We start from the raw sequence: 24702 nt of genomic DNA, 5'->3' as shown, positions 1-24702 counted from the left end.
AATCAATATCGTAAGTTGATTCTGGAACTATGAACTACCAAAGCAGACCTAGATGATTGGCTGAATCAACCTGTTTCCTCTGATATAAACTGAGGTTAAAGCCTATATTTGAAAGCAAGAGAAAAAAAAAACCCTAAGAAGCTTTTAGGAAATTAAATAAAATTGATTGAAAGCATTAGCATTTGGTAATTACTCCTACCAGGGATCTGTTTGTTGTCTGTCTTTTAGTATTTTCAAAATATTATAGATGACCCAGATGATCTTTGTGTATCCCTTTCTCACAGCTGAATGACTGAAAAAAAAAATTGAACTTACATCTAAACATGTCCACTACAGAGAATTTTTTCAAATACAACGCAATCCATATTTGGAATGATCTTTCATTGCTAAGTAGATTTCTTAAAATAAACTGCAACCCCAGAGAGCAAATATGCAATAGCTCGCTAGTTTCCAATGTGCCTTATAAACTTAGATTGTTACAGTTAATGTACATAGTTTTTTCAACATAATATTTGTGATGTTTTTGTCATTTTAAAAAATTTTTATGCCCATAACTCTTTGGTGAAGGATTTGAAATACGCTGGCGTGTTTCTCACAGTTTCTCTGAGTGAATTAGCAATGCAACATATGTAATATGGATGGACACGTGCACAAGCGCCTATCAAGATTAACAGCTAAAGATACTGATGAGTCAAACGCTTTTATCTAATGCGAGAACTAAGTACCAGAGCTTGTCAGTTCTGACTTAGCATAAGCCTGACCTGGGAATTTTTTTTAAAAAAACAATGCTCAGGTCTCCCTTCTGACCAATTAAATCAGATTATTTGCAAGTAAGGGCCAGGCGTTTGTATGTTTTAAAGGCTCTATGGGTAATTGTAAAGTACAGCCAGGTAAAGAATTACTGAATTAAGTTAAAAACAAGAAATTAAAAATAAGATACTTCTAATTTTGATGTTGCACAAAAGAATGAAATAAGTGAAAATTGGTGAAATACTTTACCGTAATTTACTATGATATATCACCTTTAAATGTTTAATTAAAAATATATTAAATTTGTTTTCTAAAGCCATACAATTTTACATATATTGATAAACATCAGTGCATACCAAATTTATTTAAGAGTAGAGACTATCTCTTTATTGTGACAAATAGTATCTAGTATATCTGGTTTTCTTTTTTTTTTTTTAAAGATTTTTATTTATTTGTCAGAGAGAGAGAGCACAAGCAGGGGGAGCAGCAGAGGGAGAGGGAGAAGCAGGCTCCTCACTGAGCAAGGAGACCGATGTGGGACTTGATCCCAGGACCCTGGGATCATGACCTGAGCCGAAGGCAGATGCTTAAAAACTGAGCCACCCAGGCGTCCCTATATCTAGTTTTCTTAATTAAATAATAATCAGTTATTCCCATCTGGTTCTACAGAGTACCACAGTGACAATTTTCAAGGATACAAAAGAAAGAACTTCCTTTAAATTGCTTCTTTATTCAAAACCACACACATTCATTTTTCCCTCTATAATTTGTATTTTCTTAATTTCAAAACCATAGATGGAACCATCAGGTTCAATGATCATGATTTTTGTGTTCACTATAAATTGATTGTCATTAATAGCACCTTGGAATGCCATTTGTAGCAAATAATCCACATATTCATGTTATGTGTGATTATCAAATAACATATATGAAGTGCAGATGTTCTAAATTCTTAACTATGGAAATAAAATACCTGACATCAGTGGGATTATTTTATTAGACATTGGAAGGAACAAATAAAAGCCTGAGGACCTGAATCCTTTGCTTATTTTTGAAATATTCATGATAATCAGTAATATGCTATAATTCTTGAACTTTTCATAAGCAAGGGCTCTGTCTTATTCCTTATTAAAACCATGAGCAGTACCAGAGAATAGCAGGTACTTAATAGATGATTGTTAACTTGGATTGAATGTCTTTAAAGTCCTAAATATAAAACATAGTATGATAAGACTAGACGATGCATTTTCAGACATTTACAAATATATATTGTAAAACATCCCAATGATGATTGAATTTGTGTCATTGATCACTGCTACATTATAAGAGTTCAAAATGTTCTTGATTTATAACCTAATAATTTTCCAAGGTCAATGTGATGTTTAACTATATCTCCTTTTCCCTTAAAATTCAAATACTGTAAGGAAATAATAAATTACTATAGGAACCTATATTTAAAATGCCAAATTGCCAAAATATGAAATATACTTAATTGCAAGAGCCAACTTATAGACTGTCTCCATATTAATATTCAAATTATACAGAGATACAGATTTAAAATAACAGATAGTTGTATTTGTCTTAGATTTCTACATCATTCTTAAGTTTTTCACATCTATCTAATGGGAATGAGATTACTGATTCATTAGTTTCTTAAAATCCTGTAATTATGCTACAAAACAAGAATATTCAAACTGAACTTATTTTTTGAAAATTTAATACGACTAAGTCAATTGATACTGACATAGCAAAAGATAGGGAATAAAATTCTGAATGTTATTAATAAGATCAGAACTTTTTACGTGTTCTCAAATCACATCATCTATGCCTATAAGACTGAAGCATCTGGGTGAAAAATACAAATATTTCTCTACTACTTGTTATATACAATGTAAACAGTTAATGCAAATGTTCTCATGTTGAATTGAGCTTTTCATTTCATCTAAAAAGTTCTGGACTATGTAAAACTGTACCGTGTGTTTTAGCTAACTTGAGAAGTCTGTGTGCCTACTTTGGCATTTCAGATAGCTTTGTTTTTACATTCCTTGGTTGCCGAAGGCATTTGTTAATGGTTCAGAAATTTTTTCTGATCTTCAAAATCGTAACCACAAAATCTTTACTTTGGTGATAGAGTATACCTCGCTGTGGCCCTAGGTGTGGCCCCTGAAATTGAGAAGGATGAGTTTCTAGTTAGTTAGTAGTGACTTAAAAAAAAAAAAAAAATACTAAGTTGGGTAATCTTTAAATTCATTGGTATTGAAAAGTTTTCAATTATTCTAATTATATTCATAATTTCTTTCTTAATTTCGAAAGGAAGTGTGAGTGAACCCCTTAAAAATAAAATGCAATCTACTAATTGTGAAACTTTCTGGGATTTCCAAGAAGTTGGTTTAAATGAATTTACATCTTCCAAAATTCTGATTACCATAAAAATGTATACCTTAAGAATTAAATCTCTCAAACTATAATCACAGAAAATAGTTACTTGTCTGTTAGCCTTCCACAGAAATATTGTTAGATGTCTAAAAACAGCTTTTTTAAAAATAGCAGGATTGCAGTGTTGACTTTAATTGGAAAGAAACTATGAGATAAATAACTCTCTCCTGCTAAGAAACCTGTGTATAGGTGGGATTTCCCATGATTCAGAGTGTAATAAACACTCAACAGCACCTCTCCTCCCAGCCATTCTAATTTAAAGCAGAAGATGAAGTTTTAAAGAAAAAGGAATTGACGTATCAGTCAATGCTGGTCAAAAGCAACGTTAAATACAGACTTTAAAGAGAATTAGTAATCAATTTTCCCCTTTGAAAGTCTCATAGATTACTATTATAGAAGGACTAATATTGTAAATATTGTAAAATTTCAGATTTGGCCATCTATTTTGATTTGTAAAGCAAAAATATCTAGAAAATAGGTCCTTCTTATAAAAGAATAGCAAAAAGAAGAGTTAATCCTTTACTTTTTATATCTCTAGTTTGACGACTGAATTTAAGCAAAGCATGGCAAAATGAGTCAAAGATAGTAAATATTAGCAGTATCATCAAGATTTGAATGCCGAAAATTTTAACATTTGGACATTACAGACATCTTCTGGTAATATGGTTTTTACAGTTGACTTGCAAAATCACGAAAGAGTGGTATGTGCTTTCCACTAAATACTTACTGGATTATTTAAAACCAATTTAAAATTACTGTACTTGTAGTAAGCGTTATGAACCCTCACTTCTTTTGACAATTATGTTTCCGAGAATTCTGGAATTTCCTAAACCACAATATGTAGAAGGAGGTGCTCCTGAGTGGGCTCCTTTTCTCAGCTTTGTGGTTGTTTATGAGGTTCTTTTCGAGCTCTACTATTTGTACCGGAGAGCCAAGTGTTCTTACTAAGTGCAGCGGGGCATGGGAGGAGGATCAGGTACTGCAGCAGCGAAACCTCTGCTCGGGCATGCGTTTTGGTTCACACACGGCCGGGTTAAGGAAACACATTTCAACGATGTAAGTCTCGGGTGTAAAGCGTTCATCTCTGTTCTCAAACGATCTGTGTGCACTGAGTAATCCGGTTTCAATGTGATAGTAAGTCACGGGGTTTTATTCATCTTTGGTTCATGTTGGCACGAAGCAGGCCCCTAATTACGACCGAGACCCATCGTGGGCAAGGAAAGTAATAAACAGTAATCACATCGCGTACACGTCGAGTCCCAGCGAGAGCAGAGCTCTCAGGAAGCCGCAGGAAGCGTGCGCTTCCAGGAGGGTGTGCGACGCGCGGGGGTCTGCACGCGCGCAGAGCTTGTTAACGGAGGGCGTGCCGGAGGCGTGGCGCGAGGTGTCCGGGCGAGGCGCTCCGCGAGGCGGGCGGCGGTGGGCGGGCGGCGGGGAAGCGCGGCCGGGGAAAGGCAGTGCTGCGCCGCGAGCGGCTCCCGGCTCCCGCTCTCCCAGCCGCCTAGCCCGAGCCGCCGTGGGCGGGGCCTGCGGTGATTGGCGGGCGGGCGGGGAGGTCGGAAGTACTTTGTTTTTTATGCTAATGAGGGAGTGGGGCTTGTCCGTATTTACGTTGAGGCGGGAGCCGCCGCCCTTCATTCACCCACATGGCCCTTCGAGGTGCTGCCGTCGCCGCCCGACCTGCGCCTTCGCGCCACTTCGCGCCCTCGGGCGAGGCCGAGGGGGTGGGGACGACCCCCGCCGCGTAGCCGCGGCTCTCGCTCCTCGCGAAGCCCCTTGGCGGGGCGGGCCGGCCGGCCGGCCGCACCCCCGGCCTGGGGCCTCCGGTCGTAGTAAAGCGGAGGCGGGTGGGGAGGCGGGAGCGAGAGCCCGCGGCGGGCGAGGCGAAGATGGTGGCGGCTACTCCTCCTGGTGAGTCTGCCCGCCCCTCCGCCGCGTGAGTGAAACCTGTTGTGTGCGGCCCCAGTCCGGAGGGAGGGCGGGTGGGGCGGAATGGCCCGGGGCAGCGTGGCGGCGGCGGCGTGGCCGGGGCCGGGGCGGGTCTCGGGCCGTTGGCCGCCCCGGCGTGTGGCAGCCGCGACTCGCTGCCCCCTCGCTCGCGGGCTGGCGGAGGGGCAGGGCAGGGCCGGGGCAGGGAGGGCGGGAGGGGGCGGCGTGCGCGCGGCGGCCGCGCCCGGGACCCGCGCGGACCCTGCCTGGGCCGGCCCCGGCGGGCGGGTGGGCGCGCGGCGCACACAATGGCCCCTCAGGGAGGGAACGCGCGAGGCCCGCGCCCCCTCCAGGCCTCGGGGTGCACGCGGGGCGCGGGTCCCTGGGAAGGGAAAGTTTCTCCCGGGGGCGAGAGTTAAAGCGCCTCCAGAACAAAGCGGCGGCGGCAGCGGCACATGGGGCAGGCCGCGGGCCGGGAGGGGGCGCGCCCACGAGGTACCTGCGCGCTGGCGGGCGGCGTGGCGTGGGCGGGAGCCCGCGGGCCCCCAAACTTTGTGCGCGTGAGGGTGGGCGGAGGGCGCGGGAGTTCGGGGCGGCGCGGCCTGGACGCCACCCCCACTCCGCGTGGGCTTTGTTAACCCGCGTGGGCAGTCCCCGGGCGGGGCTCGCAACTTCCCGGGCCGGGGCCCGCGGAGCAGGCCCTGGCTGGCCTCGGTGGCGGCGTGGAGTCGCTCTCGCCCGCCCGCTGGCAGGGAGCGCGGCGCGGGAGGGCGGCCCGGCTCGGCGGGAGCGGCGGCTGCGCCGCCATGTTCCTGCGGGGCGGGCTGCGCGGGGGTGAGGGCGGGGGACATGGCGGCGACTGCGCGCCGCCGCCGATTGTTCCCGGCTTAGGCCTCGGGCCGCGTGCGACGGGCACCGCAGTCGCGGAGCCCCCGCCCCTCTGGGCCGGGCTGGGGGGGGGCGGGGGACACAAAGGAGGGGCGGCGCGCCCGCGTCCCCGCCGTGCTCGGGCCTCGGCGCCGCCGGTCGCCGCGCGGCTGCCGCCGGGAAACGGAGGGGGGGCGGGTTGCCGCGTCCGGCAGGGCCCGACTCTGACCCGCCGCCCCCTGGCGGCCGCTCGGGGAACCGCAAGGCCGCGCACCCCCTTGTGCGACATGTGCTGCCGGCCCGGGCTCCATGAGCGAGGCGGGCACTTTGCGGTCTCGAGTGTTCCTGCTCCCTTTCCTACTCCTAAGCCGGAGCAGAGGGGATGGGAACTGGAGGAGGCGGGCTCGTTCTTGTACCACCGAAAGAAGAAATGACCAGCATGCCATCCCGACCGCATCAGTTGGGGAAGCAACTCTTTATCCCGGCTTGCAGCCACGAGGTCTTGGTTGGGGGAGGGGTGGTAAAGAATAGTCCCTTGGCTGCTGCTTTTCCCTCCGCTCGGAGCCGTACAGTTAACGACTGTTGTGCGTTATACTGGAGTATTTCAGGATCTGTTTAAATAGGACGTGGATCCAATACCTGTGGGGTTTTCAACTTTATTCTCTTTAACGCGTTTTTACCCATATACATTGTTGGTCTTTTAAACATTGCCAGTGTTCCTTGGCTACGTTATCCTTGGTTTAGCAAATGGTTTAACTAATTGATATAAGGGTGTTAGAAAAGAGACCGTTTAAATTTAAATGTAGGTTTGGAGGGTGATGATAATTTTCAGCAAATATGTTTGTCTTTTTTCCCTGTTTCCCCACCCCCAATCCCAGTCATACACGTGGACCTAACTGCACCAAAAGCTTTTCTAAGGATACTTGGCTGAGAAGAAAGTTTTCCCTAGTGGGTAAGTGTGTTCTAATTTTTTTGTTAACTTTTCTTTAAAACAGTTTTTTTTACTTTAATCTTTTATTTCAGTAAATAGATTGGGTTTTCAAAGAGTGAAATAGGGATCTTGTACTTTGTCCATTTACCTTTTCTAGGAAATTAACTCAGTGTGGGTCAGCTAATTTTTAAGTTAGTAAGAGTACAATGCAAATACCATATAAGTTTTTGGAAATTGATGTACGGTTTACAAAATGTAATTTTAAAACTGCTTTAAGTTGAGTGATAGATCTGTTTTGGAGTAAGTTTTCAAGATTCAAAGAAATTTAAACAGGATGTTTAAGTTCTATAACCAGCTAATACACTTGAAATGTAGTCTGAACAGTAATTTTGTTAATTTGCTAAGTATTTGCTAATTGGAAGCCAGAAGAAAAGAAAAATGTTTTGCCACGTGGATGTGAAGAATCCCTCTAAAAGGTACATGAATCAAATTGCCCTGTTCATCTATTAATTCTCATTCATATGCAGTCTTATCTTGATTGATTGAAAAAAAATTTTTTTTGAGTATGTCTGGGAACCTCCAGGTAAAAGAAGAGCCATCAGTTTCTCCGACAGTATTAGATTGATGGTTAAGATTGTCTTGTGAAAAAGATTTTTCTAATACTTTTAAGGTCTAAGTGTGCTTGTGAATGAAACTTACAGGTTTGAGATAATTAAATTCATTTTCTCTTCCCCATTAGGGACTATGCTGAATTTTGTATGTTTTATAGCTCTTAAGAGTTGGAGGTGTTATTTCTAATTATTTATTTCAAATTTAGCAGGAATAAAGAGACCATCACCTTGTAAGACTGAAGATTGTGACCAGTCAGAATAATGTCAAAGTGCTTACAGTGCAGGTAGTGATATGTGCATCTACTGCAGTGAAGGCACTTGTAGCATTATGGTGACAGCTGCCTCGGGAAGCCAAGGTGGGCTTGAAAGTGCAGGGCCTGCTGGTGTTGAGTGCTTTTTGTTCTAAGGTGCATCTAGTGCAGATAGTGAAGTAGATTAGCATCTACTGCCCTAAGTGCTCCTTCTGGCATAAGAAGTTATGTTTTCATCCAATAATCCAAGCCAAGCAAGTATATAGGTGTTTTAATACTTTTTGTTTGCAGTCCTCTGTTAGTTTTGCATAGTTGCACTACAAGAAGAATGTAGTTGTGCAAATCTATGCAAAACTGATGGTGGCCTGCTATTTCCTTCAAGTGATTTTTTTTTTTTTTTTTTTTTTTTTTACTAATTTTGTGTACTTTTATTGTGTCAATGTAGAATCTGCCTGGTGTATGTGATGTGACAGCTTCTGTAGCACTAAAGTGCTTATAGTGCAGGTAGTGTTTAGTTATCTACTGCATTATGAGCACTTAAAGTACTGCGAGCTGTAGAACTCCAGCTCCGGCCTGTCGCCCAGTCAAACTATCCAGTTACTGAACACTGTTCTATGGTTAGTTTTGCAGGTTTGCATCCAGCTGTGTGATATTCTGCTGTGCAAATCCATGCAAAACTGACTGTGGTAGTGAAAAGTCTGTAGAAAAGTAAGGGAAAATCAAACCCCTTTCTACACAGGTTGGGATCGGTTGCAATGCTGTGTTTCTGTATGGTATTGCACTTGTCCCGGCCTGTTGAGTTTGGTGGGGATTGTGACCAGAAGATTTTGAAAATTAAGTATTACTGAAGATTCAACTTCCACTTTAAAATGTTCCAGAAATGTAAAGTATTAAAAAAAGCTTTGTAATTTTAATTTTTTTGTCAGTGTGAAGTTCATAGATACAACTCTTTGTTCTTTAAAATGAAGTTTTGTCATAATTTTGTGCTAAAATACTCCACCTCTGAAGTTGCATGTCAGATTTGATTATAAGTTTTTACTATATTCATCTAATTAGGTTATTATTAAGTATTTAATTATAATTGTGAGGAAAATTTATTTTAATACTATGATAATTTGTAAAGTTAGGATATTTTTGCTTTTCTGGAGCTGGTATTCACAATGTCTTAATCTTAAAGTTAATAAATTGTGTTACTTGTACATTATTTAAATTTGGTGAAAGTATTCTGTTTATTGCAATGTATAAAAAAAGTTGTGGGGTTTGGTTGGTGGTTTTTAAGCATGTTAACTTACATTTGGGAGGGGAGGTTGTCTTTTGTTTCTAGTAAACAAATACTGTTTTACCGGTACTAGTGTTCTTAATGTGTAAAACTGTTAACTGGTTATGTACTAGTTTGCTTAGTAATTTATGCTGTATAAACTGTTCCGTGATCCTTAGACTGTCCTTAGCTTTCTGGAACTTAAAATATAGGAGTTAAAAAGATAATAAGACACACTGGTGCTAAATGGAGTGACAAGTATATGTGTACATGTCTCTAATGCCAAGAGTGTAGTTGGGTGGGAGTCTGAAATTAGTTTTTCTTTAAGTCTGTACTACTGTTAACATTCCTTCTCCCTTCATAAACCAGACTTTTGCAACAATGATAGTTAGTCTAGGCTTCCGTGACTTTGTCACTGGAGTGGAACCTTAAGCAATGGCAGTTACACAGTATTTTATCCAATATTTCTGCTTCTTTCATGTGTCTTGTGTCTAGTCTGTGTCTCACCTGTATAGAAAAATGTGGGTTAACTTGAGAATAATCAGATTTTATAGGGTCCGTTGTTAAAATTGGATCCAAGCTGAATTTTGGAGGAAAGCTGTTATCTTAGTAATATGGAGTAAATTTTCTATAGCTTATTATACCAATTGGTAAATTTAGAAGACGTCTTACCTTTTTAAAATCAATTACGTAAAGTCTAACATGGAAAGTTTAATCATGGATCCCTGAATAGAAAGGTAAGAGTTTCTTAGTTCTGGAGTTGATTATTAAAAGGTAATTTTTCAGAGAGAGAAAATATTAAGAATTATGCAATGATTTATACAATGGAGATGTAATTGTCTTTTAGTTTGAGTTCCTAAGCCTTTTGAATTGAAGAAAATCTTGAAATGGTTTTGTTTTGATATTTAATGACAAATACTGCTTTGAACTAAATGTTCTCAAAGTCCCATAATACTAGCATGGCTGATCGTAGTCTGTAGAAATGGGGTGTGATGGTGATTAGTGGAAAAAGGTGTTTACATCTACCAAACCATATAATTTCATTTTAAAGCTTTTGAGGGGGGAAATATACTAGCATTACTGTTTGAAGTAGAACAGTGATAGGAAGCTTTTCCACAGGATTTCTTTATATGCTAAACTGTCAGATTTTAATAAAACCCTAAATGGTTAGTTAACTTTTTCTCCCTAGATGCTTGAACCTTTGTAGTACTTGTTCAGAACTCAATTGGACTTAACTACACTTCACGTCTAGTAAACAAGTTAATAGATGTGAATGTTTTCTTATGGGGTTGGCAGTAGGGCTGAGGTTGTCAAGGGTTCACTAGGAATTGAATTTTATGTTTCTGGTTTTAAAATGTGTGGCAAAGTTTACATTCTTGATTCTGTTAAGATTTTCTTAGACAAGACAGTTGAGTTTTCGAGTAGCGCTAACACAAAGCCATGCAAATATAATTAGTCATTTTGATATAAAAATAAGTTGAACACGTTCATTGTAGCTCTTAATTGCCTGCCTCTTCTCTAATTGTCCTGGGGGAGAAAGCTCTAACCTTTTTTGTGTTTCAACCTTAAAAGTGTTTAAGACTTTTAGGGTGCTGTTGCTCCTGGTTTGATAGCCTTAAGACTGTTTTTAGGAAGAAATAAGTCTTTATATTTTTTTTTGCATGTTCTGCATGTATGATTCTTAGTCTGTGTTAAAAGGAAAGCACTTAACAGCTCTACAAATTATTTTTCAAAACTGCTTGCAAAGTGTAGTGATTTTACTAAAAACTTTGAGATCTTCATTTTACAGGCAAACCTGTCTAAGCAGAACAAGCCAGACTTGGGTTTTCCCCTGTAGCTTGAAGAACCCTACAGAATGATTCCTGACAAAATGCAACCTGCAATTGCCTGGAGAACAATTCAGTGTTACATTCAAGTTAATTATGTATTTAATGAAATATTGTTCTGTTAGTAATTGACAACCAAGATTGTCTATCATTAGAAAATTAGCCTCTTTTAGCTGAGTAGTAAAGGTAAGGAGAGCATAAGTATACAGGCCAGTATTTCGTGTCCAACTAAAAATAAGATTATCATGTCTACTTGAGTCTTGGCGGCAGGTTATTCTTTGCCTGAGAGGTGGTTTAGCTTACACTGTTTTTAAAAAAGTCTGAATTAATGTAGCTTTCTGTTGATAAATTCAGTTCCTGATGTAATAGTCCCCATGAGTTTTAAAGGATAACTAAGATGGATGTATCCCATGATTTTAAGACCACAGGAAAATTGTTTAAAAAAAAAAAAAGGCTTAGTTTTCTTTTTCCAGTAATTTAAACAGGCACAGCATTCAGACAGGCCTACTTATATGTATTTGCAATTTAGTCATGCTGTTTGAGTTGTTTTGGTGCATTTAATGTAAATAAATAAAATTACATATTTTAAGAATGTTTGTTAAGAAATTGTCCAGAATAAGCATATTAAAATAAAAATTTTAAGGTTGTTTTTAGTTGTGGCACTTTTTCTGGTGTTTTTTGTTACTATAAATGATCCAAACATCTTTGCTTATCAATTTGAGGTAGTTGGGAAGTGGGGACAGGTACTGAAGTGATTTATTACATGAATTATTTTAGTTATCTTTGGCATCAGCATTTGTATCTTAATTTTACACATGAAGTGAGATCAGGAGTATTGGAAGGATATAAAACGTAAATGGGCTCTTGATTAAAACCCATGTCAAAAATTAGTCTATAAAAGGTTATTCTCTTATCTTGAATCTGACAAATGTTTAAATCACATTTGAATTTACTTGATTTGGAAATTTGGGTTCTTGGTATTTTAACTTAAAATGTGATAAGGGCTCCAAGAATAAGTTTGTGTGATTTTTTTTTTTTTTTTTTAATAACAGACCATAGGCACTTAAAATCCAGCCAGTTTAGATATTATTAATTTAAGTATGAAGCATCTTCACTTTGATCTTTAACCTATTGATACATTGAAGTTTAAGGGGAAACCAAAGTGTGTGAAGTCCTAAACAACTGCTTTTAGTAAAGATCTAAATATTTGGTTATAAGGTTGAATGTTTTTTAATGGATTTGTACTGTATTTTTAAAATAAGATGAAAATTAAGGTTTTTAAGATACTTTGTGGCCAGTAAAGCAACTCTAAAGGCAACAATCCCAGCCCTGTGCAGTTTTGAGTACTTTGAAAAATAATTACATGCCAATATAAATATGGGTTTAGTCATTAATAGGGCAAGTATTTATGGTATAGAGGTAAAAAACAGAAACCTGAGGTTCGTAGCAAGTGATGCCAAACCAAATATTCAGTGAAGTGTCTCCATTATTAATTGCATGCCTAAATTTAAGAATATGTACACTTACTGGGAAATGAGCATGTATCTTTACATGCTTATTTATAAAAAGTATATACACAATGAAATTGCTATAATGTAATGTTGACTTCAATTAGACTAAGACATTGAAAGGTTAAATTCCACTGATAGACTTTAAAGGAGTCCTCCTCCTATACTTGTTTGAGATATAATCTATGTGGGAATACCAACAGATAGGGTAAGCTGGGACTTAATGTTGGCAAGACTAGATGAAAATTATCTCTATTCAGGTAGAGTTGTATGCTGCTTGAACCACTAGGTACCTTACAAGGCCAATTAAATTCCTCAACAAAGTCAAGAATGCAAAGGCCACGTTCAGGGAATACCACTGCTGGAATCTAGAGTGGTTATACATTTACAAGATAAGGTTCTTAACCACAGTTGGGCATTATAATTACCCAAAGATACTTTTCAAAATACAAAGTCGTAGAACTTTAATTCAGGTGCATAAGAATGAATCCAGAAAGTGAGTAGAGCTGGATGCTAGGAAGACAAGCATTTTGAGGAATTGGTTAATTTTGAACTATGTGTTTTAAGAATATACTTACCTAAATTGTCCAAAATGATGAGCCTTATGAATGCAGCCGAAGTGGTACTTTGGAATTTGTGGAGGTGGAATGCTGAATAGGAAAAGAGAATACATGTTTCGTGTTTCATATACTTCGTTTTGTGACTGTTTTGCTTTGCATAAACTTTTTAGCTAGTGCCAACCTTAAATCTGCTTCTGAATCCACAGGCTTTTCCTTTCTCCCAACTTTATGTAGTAAATAGTAACCCCTTTCTGCTCCAGTGATAGGCCAACAGTGTAATTGTGCTGGACATGGATCTCCTTGGAGTTTGAAATTTGTGGTCACACTGGTCTATAGGTCATTCTGGACAAATGATTTTCTAGCCCTCCAAAGAATTGTCCAATTTGCACCATCTCATGTTCTTTGATATTTAAATTTCTAATTTTAAATAGAAAGGATGTAGTTTCTGCCATGTTCTGAATATTTCTGAGCTGATTCTGCCCTTGCCTGTATTGTTGATAGTATAAATGATTTATTTTAAAATCTGGAATGTGATTAGCCCCCCAGCTCACTCATTAATCCTCTGTACAAGACCTTAAACTGGGGTGCCTGGGTGGCTCAGTTGGTTAAGCGACTGCCTTCGGCTCAGGTCATAATCCTGGAGTCCCGGGATTGAGTCCCTCATCGGGCTCCCTGCTCAGTGGGGAGTCTGCTTCTCCCTCTGACCCTCCCCTCTCTCATGCTCTCTGTCTCATTCTCTCTCTCAAATAAATAAATAAAATCTTAAAAAAAAAAAAAAAAAAAGACCTTAAACTGTTCTGCTTCCACTCAGCTCCCCAGGCTGACTTTTTCTTCATGGACTTTGCCCTTGTTCTTCCCTTAGCTTGGAAAAACTACCCCCTCAGCTATGTGATCTAATCCTGTTTCTGGTCTGCACAAGTACCAAATCAAACTAGTTCTTTAAACTGCATACTCTTCCTTCTCTAGGTCACTTTTCCTAATAGAGGACTAGTGGTTTCACTTGGGATCTTGTTAGAATGCAGGATCTGAGGACCTTCCCCGAACCTGAATTAGCAACTTCGCTTTAAAATCCTGTCCCTACTCCCTTCCTGGATGTTACGTGAAGGTAGGGATTTGAAAGTGGTTCATTGATGCATAATCAACACCTAAAACAGTACTCACTCAGCACATAGAAGGTACTTAAGTCTTGCAGGAATGAGTGGAAGTGCCCACAGGTGAATATGACTGCTTCAAAGAGACTGGGTCAGTGGAAGTTAACAGAAAACCAAACACCTTGGTCTTTTATAGTACATATGGGACTTAGGAAAGGTGTAATCATTGTAAAGTACATTAGTGATAATCTATCAAATATCTGGCAGAAGGGATTTGAGTAGTGTTGGTGAGTAGGAGACGTAACTAATTTACAGTAGTAATCATCCAGCAAGAAAGCGTTGGAAGCTTCAGGAGAATAGAAAACCTGCCCTTCTATGTTCCATTTGTGTGGCAGTGTTTTGGTGCTGTTGGAAGTAAATGTTGAACTTGACGCCGCTCTCACAAAATGAGCAACTGACATTCAGACTACCAGGGTAAAGGGGTGTACTCGCCACACTGGTACCGAGGAAGGTAAGCTTGATGTGAGGCTGTGTTTAGTGGCAGGTTCTCAACGTGATTTTGTTGCCTGAATGAAGTAAGGCTCTATCTTGTAGTATCTTCTTTTATCTCTGTTCTCTGTTCAGTTTCAAACCCCCTCCCCACTTTTTTGGTTATCAAGCAATTCAGCATTCTTAAAATATCACAGTGCCTACCAAAATACCATATGGTGTTCTAACTTTTAAGTTTCACTGCTAGCACAAGGTACCAGGAATACAAAGGCGGCCTACACTGGTATACTGGGCCTTGATGAAATTCGGAATTGTCTTTGACGCTCTGGGACAAATCAGTAAAACCAATACGCCTCAGGAATATTCTTTGTGGTGTAAGGAAAGGTTCATAGTAAAGAAGTTAAGGAAGGAAAACCCGGTACCTTCACAGGTTAATTTTAGGGAACGATATACGGAAATTACTATGACAATTTTTATTTCCTCAAAACTACACATCTGTGTAGTTGAACTAGTCTGGGCCCCAGGAATGTGCAGAGTCCAATTTGAAGACTGTTAGAAGTCACCACGTGGTACTGGCTATAACTGGCTGAGAAATTTAAGGAACTACTTAAAAAGAGTCCTAGAGAAGCATTTAAGAGGGAAACTTCCTGGTTCAAGTACCACCTCCCCCCGTTAGTAACTTAGGCAAATTTGTTTTTAGCTTTTCCGCCTTGATCAGGAAGATAAATAGGTGTCACGGCGGGTATGGGTTTACATCCAGCAAAAAATAAATGCATTTGCCCCAACTTCAAAATGGTTTTAAGCTTTGCTTGGCTTGGACAAGTTTGGGTGTCAGACCCACTTGAAATAATAGGAGGGATAAAATGTTCAGGCCTGGTCCTTTTGCGACATCTTTATCAGCAGCGACAGTGACGGCACGCAGGCTATCTAGCTGGGTGGTGGGTGGATAAGGGAAAAAGGATGGTGACACGACACTGAGGGGGGAGGAATACGTCCTGGCTGCCGCCAAACAGCGTGATTTCAGTGAACGGAGGGGTGGGAGAAGGAAGGCAGAGAATTTTCAGATAAGCTGACAATTTGAGCACATTTCAAAGAGGTAGATGTTCATTACCAGGCCTAAGATGCCTTTCACGTGCATGTGGCATGGCTGATTGAGCTGCTTCTAGGTCTTATATTATGTCACCTGAAGAGGCCTTCATTACCCTACTTGGGTCTCTCTCACTTGATAGTTCAAAGCACAGCACAAATTTTCTTACGGTTCTGTAAGTCAGGGGTCTCAGCACAGGTCTCACTAGGTTAAAATTAAGGTGTTGGCAGGGCTGTATTTCTGGAGGCTGTAGGAGAGGATCCATTGCCTTTTCCTGCTTCGCATTCCTTGCTTCACAGACCCTTTCTCCATCTCCAATCCAGCAGCCATGGGTTGAGTTCGCATGTCACATTATTCTGACCTCTGCCATCAAGTCTCTGACCTCTTGAGGCCTCCCTCTTACACTTTTAAGGACTCTGGTGATTTAAGGATATTCAACCCACCCAGCTATTCCAAAATAATCTAAAGTTAGCTGATGAGCAGCCTTAACTCTCTTTTACCATGTAAACTCTTTTGGCAGGTTCCAGGGATTAGGGCAGGGATATTTTGGGGGGTCATTTTGCCTACTATGTGTCCCCTTCTCATGAAATCATGTCACTTTTGGACATGGTTATAGTCCCAGGCCTGTGTAACTATTTTGAGATTTTATTCAGACTGAGCTTAAGTAAAGTTAATGGATTAAGGAAAATACTTGTTAACAATTCAATGAGAAAAAAAAAAAAAAACTCACTGTCTTAAGAATTTTCCTCTGTGGTTTTTTTTTTTTTTTTTTTGGAGATTTTTATTTTATTTGAGAGAGCATGAGAGAGAGCATGGTGGGGGAGGGTCAGAAGGGGAAGCAGACTCCCCGCTGATCCCGGGACTCCGAGATCATGACCTGAGCTGAAGGCAGTCGCTTAACCAACTGGGCCACCCAGGTGCCCCATTCTCCATGGTATTTAAATGTCAGTTTTAAAGAGGTTCAATGAGAAAATGATTATTCATAAATTCAATAACTACCCCATTGTCATTCTTGTCTGAATAGAACAGATTTTGTCGATGAAAAGGGCTCATAGTATGTTTCTCACAAACCCAATTCTAGAAAAAAATTGAACTGTATCGGTCTACTAACATTATTTAAAGGAGGACCTCCAGAATGGGGAAGCCATGAAATCAATATTTGTTAGCCAATAAAGCATGTAAATATTAAAGAACTGCTTTAAGAAGTGAAGATACAGTATGTAAAGCAAAATTAGCAAAAACTGGGAAATCAGCCATTGGAGACAAGTAGAAGGTAAATAAGCAATTTATACTTTGTTAGAGTACAGAAAAAGTTTGATATTTTCATTGCAAAGCATCTACTAGCAGAATAAAAACAATAAACTTTGAAATTACTAGGAAAAGGTACTAAGAACCCACAAAGCAAAACAAAAAGGGAACAAAAGCAAGAGGATTTTAATGGAAATTCACAGAAAATATTTTCAAGTAGTTTGTGTTTTGGCTCAAACAGTTATACTTAAGTTTTATAACCTGCAAACTTTATTTGTAGCCATTGGAAATGAGGCAGGTAGTGGTTTGGCCATGTTCAAAGGTAAGTCCTGGCCCTTAAGTGCTCTGGCCCGGCAATAACATCTATTATATGTGTGCTCCTTGAAAACAAGCAGATTCTATTTTGTATTTCCCAAAATGAATGCAAAATAGGCATTCGGTAAGTATCTGTTGAAAGAATCGAAGATTACTTCCAAATATTATTTTACAATTAGGGTATTTTCTGATTCACTGCAGTAGATTTCCACACCATCCTTAAATTCCTCATCTGATGTCAAATTTTGTCCAGAGTCTGAAGATTATGCTTACTTTGATGTAAAGGGTAGAAAGACAGTCTGCATATGGCAGCGGGGAGGGGCACTGTATGTAAAGGAAAAGTTATCTGTGCACATCTACATGTGATGTGTAAGCTGACAGGGTGGCTGAATGGAGTGCAATCGTTAGCTGGTGGCTTCTGGGAGCTTTACTAGTGGGTCATAATGTGATAGGGTTCCGAGCAGAGTTCAAGCAGAAGTAACTCACGCCTGGTTTTCCTGCTTTGTCATTGAGGCAGTGGGAAATGGGTCCATGACATCAGGACCACTCTTTCTTTTTTACTTTTGGCTACTGCCGTACTCCACCAGATCATGTAGTCCTTGGGAAGTAAGCTGCTTAAAGAACTGACAAGTATTTGTGAAAGTATATATTCATAACCCTATCCTACAGGCTATGTGTCTTCAAGAAGATTGTCAGTGATTCTGAGATAAATCTCACATGTGTAAATCAGAATTAATAAAATGAAGAGGTAACTGATACTAAATAAAAGGCTGAGAAAGTAAGTGCTACCTGAGCTCAGAGCGGCAGTGAGTGATACTGTGTGTGCATTTGGCACACGTTCTATCACATGGGTAATTAGAAGGGCAGATCCAATTTAGTGGACATAAATACGGCAATCAAGTGTTTTACTGGTTTGGTCATGGGATGTTGCTCCCTGTTTAATATGAAGAATCTAGTATTTTACAAATTTCCCCAGCCAAAGATGGAATGTGCAGTTTAGTACCCAGTGAAACCATTCAGTCGTAATTGATTGATATTACTGTCAGAGAATAAATCTCTGGTTTTCTTGCTTACACAGAATTTGAGACCTCTCACTACTAGAGAAGTGCTTTACCCTCTTGAAACGGTGATGGAATATTAAAATATCAAAGACCCAAAACACACATTTTTATTCATTTTAAAGCCTCATCCAGCCCTGCTGATATTTAGAGCCTGCTGTAATATTTTAATCTTAGGTCTGTCTCCAAAAGGATGCCATCCAAAAGTAATTTTCATTTTTTGTATAAGGTTATTACTTTGTATTCATTTGATTTATTGAAAAGAAATTAAGGGACAGTAATATATTTATACAGTCATGTAATTTGACTTTAAATTAGAGGTTCTATACACATTTCCAGTTCTGGATGATGATACATCTGAAGTAAGGAAGCACTGATGAACCTTAAAAATAGCAGGAAAAGATTAAAGTCATAGATAATTTAGTGAGGTTACATTGCAGAAATTAAATAAGCATGTTATATAATGCCATTATTTTAAATAGCTGAGAATGCCTTAGTCTTGATCTTTGCACACTTTTTTAAAAATACAATGATAAAGACAGCATGTGCTACTAAAACTCTGAAGATAATTTTGAGATCAGTGATTGATTTTTACACGTTACCCATGTTTTATTAAGGGCTGCTGACGCTGCTTTGTCTTAAACTCATCAAATAATTGGGCCAAATTTGAGAAAATCAATTTCTACTAAATAGTTAACCATAAGGTATATTTGTGTTAGCAAACAAAATGCTTTCAAAATGTCCCACTTTTGAAACTGTTTGAGTTTTTTATGTTGACCCAGTAACTGTTTGCAAAGGTAAACCCAAGTGGAGTTAAGCAATTGCCTGGCGAATTTGATCACGGCGACGACCATAGAGGGTAAGATGAATAAACTGAGTTTTAGAAAATTTACTTCATGACTGCAGACTTTAACGCATCCTAGATCTTTAGGAGGTTTTGTTTCAGGACTATGCATTCTTTTCTCCTCTTTCTTCTTCCCTCCCATCCTCTTTCTCTTCCTCCCCTTTCTTTTTCTCTCCTCCCCTTTTTTCTCTCTCCTTCTCCTTGCCTTCCTTCCCTTCTGTTTTCCTCCCTCCCTTTTCATCTATTTATCATTTATCAATCATCAGTGATAATGCACATGGTTAAGGGTTTTGTCTAGTAATCATTAACCCATCCTTACAAAATGTTAAGTATTTGTGGAGCTATCAAGGTAAACAATACATTTTTAGTTTCAGTTGGATGTTTTACATTCATATGGAAAACTCAGAGGTAAAAGTATTATTTAAAACAGTAGTATATTTTGAAACATGACAAAGACCAAGATTATTTTCTACCAGATTCATTAACTTACTTCACCTGAATTAACTGGCTGTTTGTTGAACCATCTCCTATTTCCTAGCCATTTAAACTTCAAAGTTCCTGGAGTTTGCATGGTGTCTAATCTGTCTGGATGCCATCTTTATCTGAGATTAAATAGAGGTCTTTCCAAGATTTTTTTTAATCTCATGAACCCATGCCCAAGTAACAGTTTAAAAGATTGCATAATGATGTCAAAGAAAATCTTGTATGTCAAGACCAGGAAAGATCCCTGGAATGTGGACAGCTAGGGTTGAAGGGAGCAAGGAGGACAGAAACACCATGGCTCACTCCTGTTTTTCACAGACATTGGGCACAGGTAGGAGGTGACAGAAATCCCAGTTGTATTGGGAATTTGACAGCCAGGCTTGCCACCTCACTCAGGTGACAGGCCTGAGAAAGTCTCACCAGATTTCTTGCCACTCCTTGTGGCATGACAGGGACAGAATAATTGCTGTGCATTTGAGGCATGAGAGTGTCCGAAGGATCCTGCTCGCCTGAATGAGTGTCCTGCTTGAAAAGGCCTTCAGTCATGAATAAGAGACAGCCCCGCAGTGGCAGACGTGGCCTCCTATCCAGAAATCAGTGTGGAAAAACCTCGCCCTAGCCTGAACTTGTACATGTTCTTGCTACATGTGTATATGGGATTAGAGCCAGAAAATATTAAGAAAGCATTATTGGAAAATTTTGGTTTGGAATCATTTACTAGAGCAAGTGGATTAGAAAAAAGGAGTTGGTAGTGACAGGAGGAGTGAGGTGGGAGTTGCGGTCGCCACAGACTCTCACCTCTGAACCCAGGATACCAGTGAGAGTAGGGCACGGCCTGTCCTCGCTGATGGGAAAGGGTGGTCGCTGCTGCAAAAAACACAAGGACCCGTATGCCTCCTCATTCTCTAAATCTTGCCTCCACAGCAGGGGAATTACAGCCGCCCCATTCCTACTCTATGTAGTTTCTTTGCCGAAAACGGTCTAGTAATAATCAGGCTCCCTGCTGCAGAACTGCAGAGGGCAGCACCGAGCGCCTCATTCCCTTATGCGGAACTTGGAAGAATTACTTTGTATAACCTTAAAATGTATGTGGCGTGGCTTGAGTAGTTTTGCTGGAGACAGTTTATTTAGCTCTTCATTCTTCAGAGCGGACCTGTGAATGTCCTTATGTCTAGTGAAAGATCGTAGTAGCCAACAAGTACCTTGTGTCGGGCACTGGTTATTTCTTTCATCCTAACAATAATGACACTGTGAGATAACCTATCATTACTGTTCCCATTTTACAGATGAAGAAACTGGGGCAGGGAAGCTGTACAGCTGACCCCATTCACAAAGCTGATAAGTGGAGGAGCCAGCACTTAAATCTAGGCAGTCTGGTTCTAGAACCAGTTCTCGTAACTGTTGTACTGCCTTTCAGACCAATTTATACATTATGACAATTATGCTAACAAAATTTAAGGAAATAGCAAAATATTAATATTGCCTATTGCTGAACAGAAAAATTTAAGGCAGTTTTAATATTCTAGAGAAAATATATTACTAAAATAATTCAAAAAGCACAGATATTGTTAATAGATCAATAACCAAGAAATACTTTAAAATGTGACTAAATAAATTCCCATCAAAAACTTTGAGCCTAGAGAATTTGGGGTATTGAGTTATTTTAAATTTCTGAGGATGAGCCAGTTCCAGTGTTGTTACAAAACACTGAAAGAACAGAGGGCAAATTAAAAGGCTTCTAATGCATTTCTTCAAGTTAGCACTAAAATCTGAGAAAAATACTAAATAGAGGATAATCTCATGACAGATGCAAAATAACTACATAAATATAATACAAATAACACTGTAACAAATTTAATAGTATATTAAAATAGTTGTTGTCACCACTATGACTTAGCTTTGCTTTGGTAGTATTTAATAAACTCAATGAAATAGAACACAGAAGTAATTGGCCTAACTATTGGAAAGGTGGAGGCAAAATTATCATTATCAGCATTCAAAATGATTGTCTTCCATGGAAACCCAAAGAAAATCAGTAGAGAAATTACTAGGACTAATAAAGAGACTTCAATCAGGTAATTTAACTTAAAAAGCTAATAGTTTTCCTTAGGTAGTAGCATATTCATGTTACAAGAAAATTGTTAAAGACAAAATACCTAGAAAAAAGTCTTGAGGCCTGGAGAGTGAAAGGTAGAAAAATTTAAACTTCACCGTGATTCATAAAAAGTTGTATAAACAGAGCTAGCCAGGTTTCTGTATGAGAAAAACAGCAATATATCAGTCTTCCTGTACTGTATCATTGAGCCAACACTGCTCCAATAAAAACTCAGTGGAATTTACTTTTGGACCCGGCAAAAATAATTCCAGTATCCATCTGGAAGAACAAACAGGTGCGAAGATGGGAAGAAGGTGAACAACATGGGAAATATATGAGGCACTAAATGTTTCATGAAGTTAGACTATTAAAATAAGAAACACTGGCGATAATCAAGGTAAATCAGTGGAGCAAAATAAATAGGCCTCCAACCCAAAAATATATAGTTAAGAAAATGCCAGAACCAAAATTAAAATACAAGCCCTACACCAAAAAGTGTTTGAAACAAAAAAAGGGAAATGAAATAATGATAATAAAAATGAAATAGAGTTACTATTCTTAATATAAAAAGTAATCATAGTAAAAGACATCACAAAATTCTCTAAGAAATGAACAGGCGAAAGATGGGCATTGGTAATTTGGGGAAAATGAGAAGCAGATAGCAAATGAATACAGTGTATGCTGGTTGGGAGAAATGGCAGAATTAGTGTAAGACGTGGGCAGTACTGGGGCTTATTTCTGTGCCACAACACCCAGGCATTTTTACTTGGTGGTGAAGGGAATATTTTCAGAAAATTCTTAATATACATTGCTACATTTTCTATTTTATGACATAGAGACTGTTTATTTCACCCCCAAATCTGTTTTCCCATCCCCCATCTAGGACCAGGATCAGCAGAGTTTTACCTGGCACATGACTGCCCAGCTGGAGACTATTGGCTCCTGTGCAATGGGAGTGGCCAAGTGACAAAGTTCTTGCCAACGATAGGTAAACACAGGTGATATGTGCAGCTTCTAGATCACTTCCTTTAAAGCAAGGTGCTTATCTTCCTCTATCTCTTCTCCCATCTTTGGGATGAAATATGGATCTGGTGCTGGTGAGTCAGCTTTGACCGTGCAGAGAAGCAGAGTAGAATTCTAGGGTTGAGAGAGCAACAGTGAAGGGAACCTGGTTTCTAGAAAACCTTTCAGAGAGGAGTCTTCTACCTTAAATGGGATTGCGTTGATATTCAGATCTGAGACAAAGGCCTACCAGCAAGTAGTTTATCTTAAAAATGACTCCCAGAGCAGGAATGAGGGGGAAGGGAGTGAAATGAAAGTTGGTCACTACTAAAATTGCCTAGTGTTCCCACCCCATGAAACCTTCAGGATACCCTTATGAAAACTGTCTGCCTTGAAAGGAAGAGGGGGACTCGTTTTTCTTATTGGTTGTCCTACTGAAATCACTCCAGGATGTTAACCACCATCTCTTCTGGATAGCACATTTATACAGGTATTGGCAAAAAGCAGACACATAGATGGGTGGAACAGAATAGAAAAGCCAGAGATGCCTGGCTGGCTCAGTTGGTTAAGCATCTGCCTTCGGCCCAGGTCATGATCCCAGGGTCCTGGGATCCAGCCCCTCATCCCAGCTTCCTGCTCAGCGGGAGGCCCGCTTCTCCCTCTGCCTGCCACTCCCCCTGCTTGTCCTTGAGTGCACACTCGCACTCTCTCTCTGACAAAATCTTAAAAAAAGGAAAAAAAAAAAAAAAATAGAAAAGCCAGAAATGGACCCACAACTATATGGCCAACTAATCTACAAAGGCAAGAAAGACCATCCAATGGAAAAAAGAGAGTCTCTGCAACAAATGGTGTTGGAAAAACTGGAAAGCAACATGCAGAATGAAACTGGCCCATTTTCTTATATTAAACACAAAAAGAAGTTCAAAATGGATGAAAAACCTAAATGTGAAACAGGACACCATCAAAATCCTAGAGGAGAACATAGGCAGCAACCTCTTCGACCTCGGCCATAGTAATTCTTACTACACATGTCTCCTGAGGCAAGGGAAACAAAAGCAAAAATGAACTTTTGGGACTTCATCAAGATAAAAAGCTGCACAGCGAAGGAAACAATCGACAAAATTAAAAGGCAATCTGTGGAATGGGAAAATGACTTGCAAATGACATAGCTGATAAAGGGTTAGTATCCAAAACCTATAAAGCACTTACAAACTCAACACCCAAAACCCAAATAATCCTGGGGCATCTGGGTGGCTCAGTCAGTTAAGTGTTGGACTGACTCGGTTTCAGCTCGGGTCACGATCCCAGCGTCTTGGGATGGAGCCCTGTGTCCAGCTTGGTGTGGAGTCAGCTTCAGATTCTCTCTCCCTCTCGCTCTCCTTCCCCCTCTGCTCCTGCCCCTGCTCGCTCACACTGTCTCTCTCTTTCTAAAATGAGTAAATAAAATCTTAAAAAAAAAAAAAAAAAAAACTAAGGGGCACCTGGGTGGCTCAGTCATTAAGAGTCTGCCTTCGGCTCAGGTCATGATCCCAGTGTCCTGGGATTGAGCCCTGCATCAGGCTCCCAGCTCGGCGGGAAGCCTGCTTCTCCCTCTCCCACTCCCCCTGCTTGTGTTCCCTCTCTCTCTGGGTCTCTCTCTGTCAAATAAATAAATAAAATCTTTAAAAAAAAAATAAGAATCCAGTTAAATGGGCAGAAGACATGAACAGACATTTCTCCAAATAAGACATACAGATGGCCAACAGACACATGAAAAGATCCTCAACATCACTCATCTTCAGGGAAATACAAATCAAAACTACAATGAGATATTTCAAACCTGTCAAAATGGCTAAAATTAACAACATGAGAAACAACAGATGTTGGCAAGGATGCAGTTCTAAAAATAGAACTACCCTACGATCCAGCAATTGCACTACTAGGTATTTACCCAAAGGATACAAAAATACCGTTTTGAAGGGTTACACTCATCCTGATACTTAAAGAAGCAATATCAGCAATAGCCAAATTATGGAAAGAGTGCAAATGATGAATGGATAAAAAAAGATGTGGTGTGTCTAGAC

General features: G+C 40.0%; 1 long non-coding RNA gene across 1 annotated transcript in view; it reads left to right on the top strand.

Moving 5' to 3' along the window:
• Positions 1-4835: 4835 nt before the first annotated feature.
• The window catches only part of LOC118009306, a 31466-nt gene continuing 11599 nt past the window's right edge, over positions 4836-24702 (top strand). The window contains exons 1-3 of the long non-coding RNA XR_004678873.1: positions 4836-5097; positions 6861-6934; positions 22521-22625. This is a non-coding gene — a long non-coding RNA (uncharacterized LOC118009306). The remainder of the gene's footprint in view (positions 5098-6860; positions 6935-22520; positions 22626-24702) is intronic.

Source organism: Mirounga leonina, unplaced genomic scaffold, assembly GCF_011800145.1.
Source record: "Mirounga leonina isolate KUSES-001 unplaced genomic scaffold, KU_Mleo_1.0 Mir_127, whole genome shotgun sequence".
Classification (NCBI taxonomy): Eukaryota; Metazoa; Chordata; class Mammalia; order Carnivora; family Phocidae; genus Mirounga; species Mirounga leonina.
The sequence above is the reverse complement of the archived record's forward strand: the minus strand, read 5'-3'. Positions and strand labels throughout refer to the sequence as shown.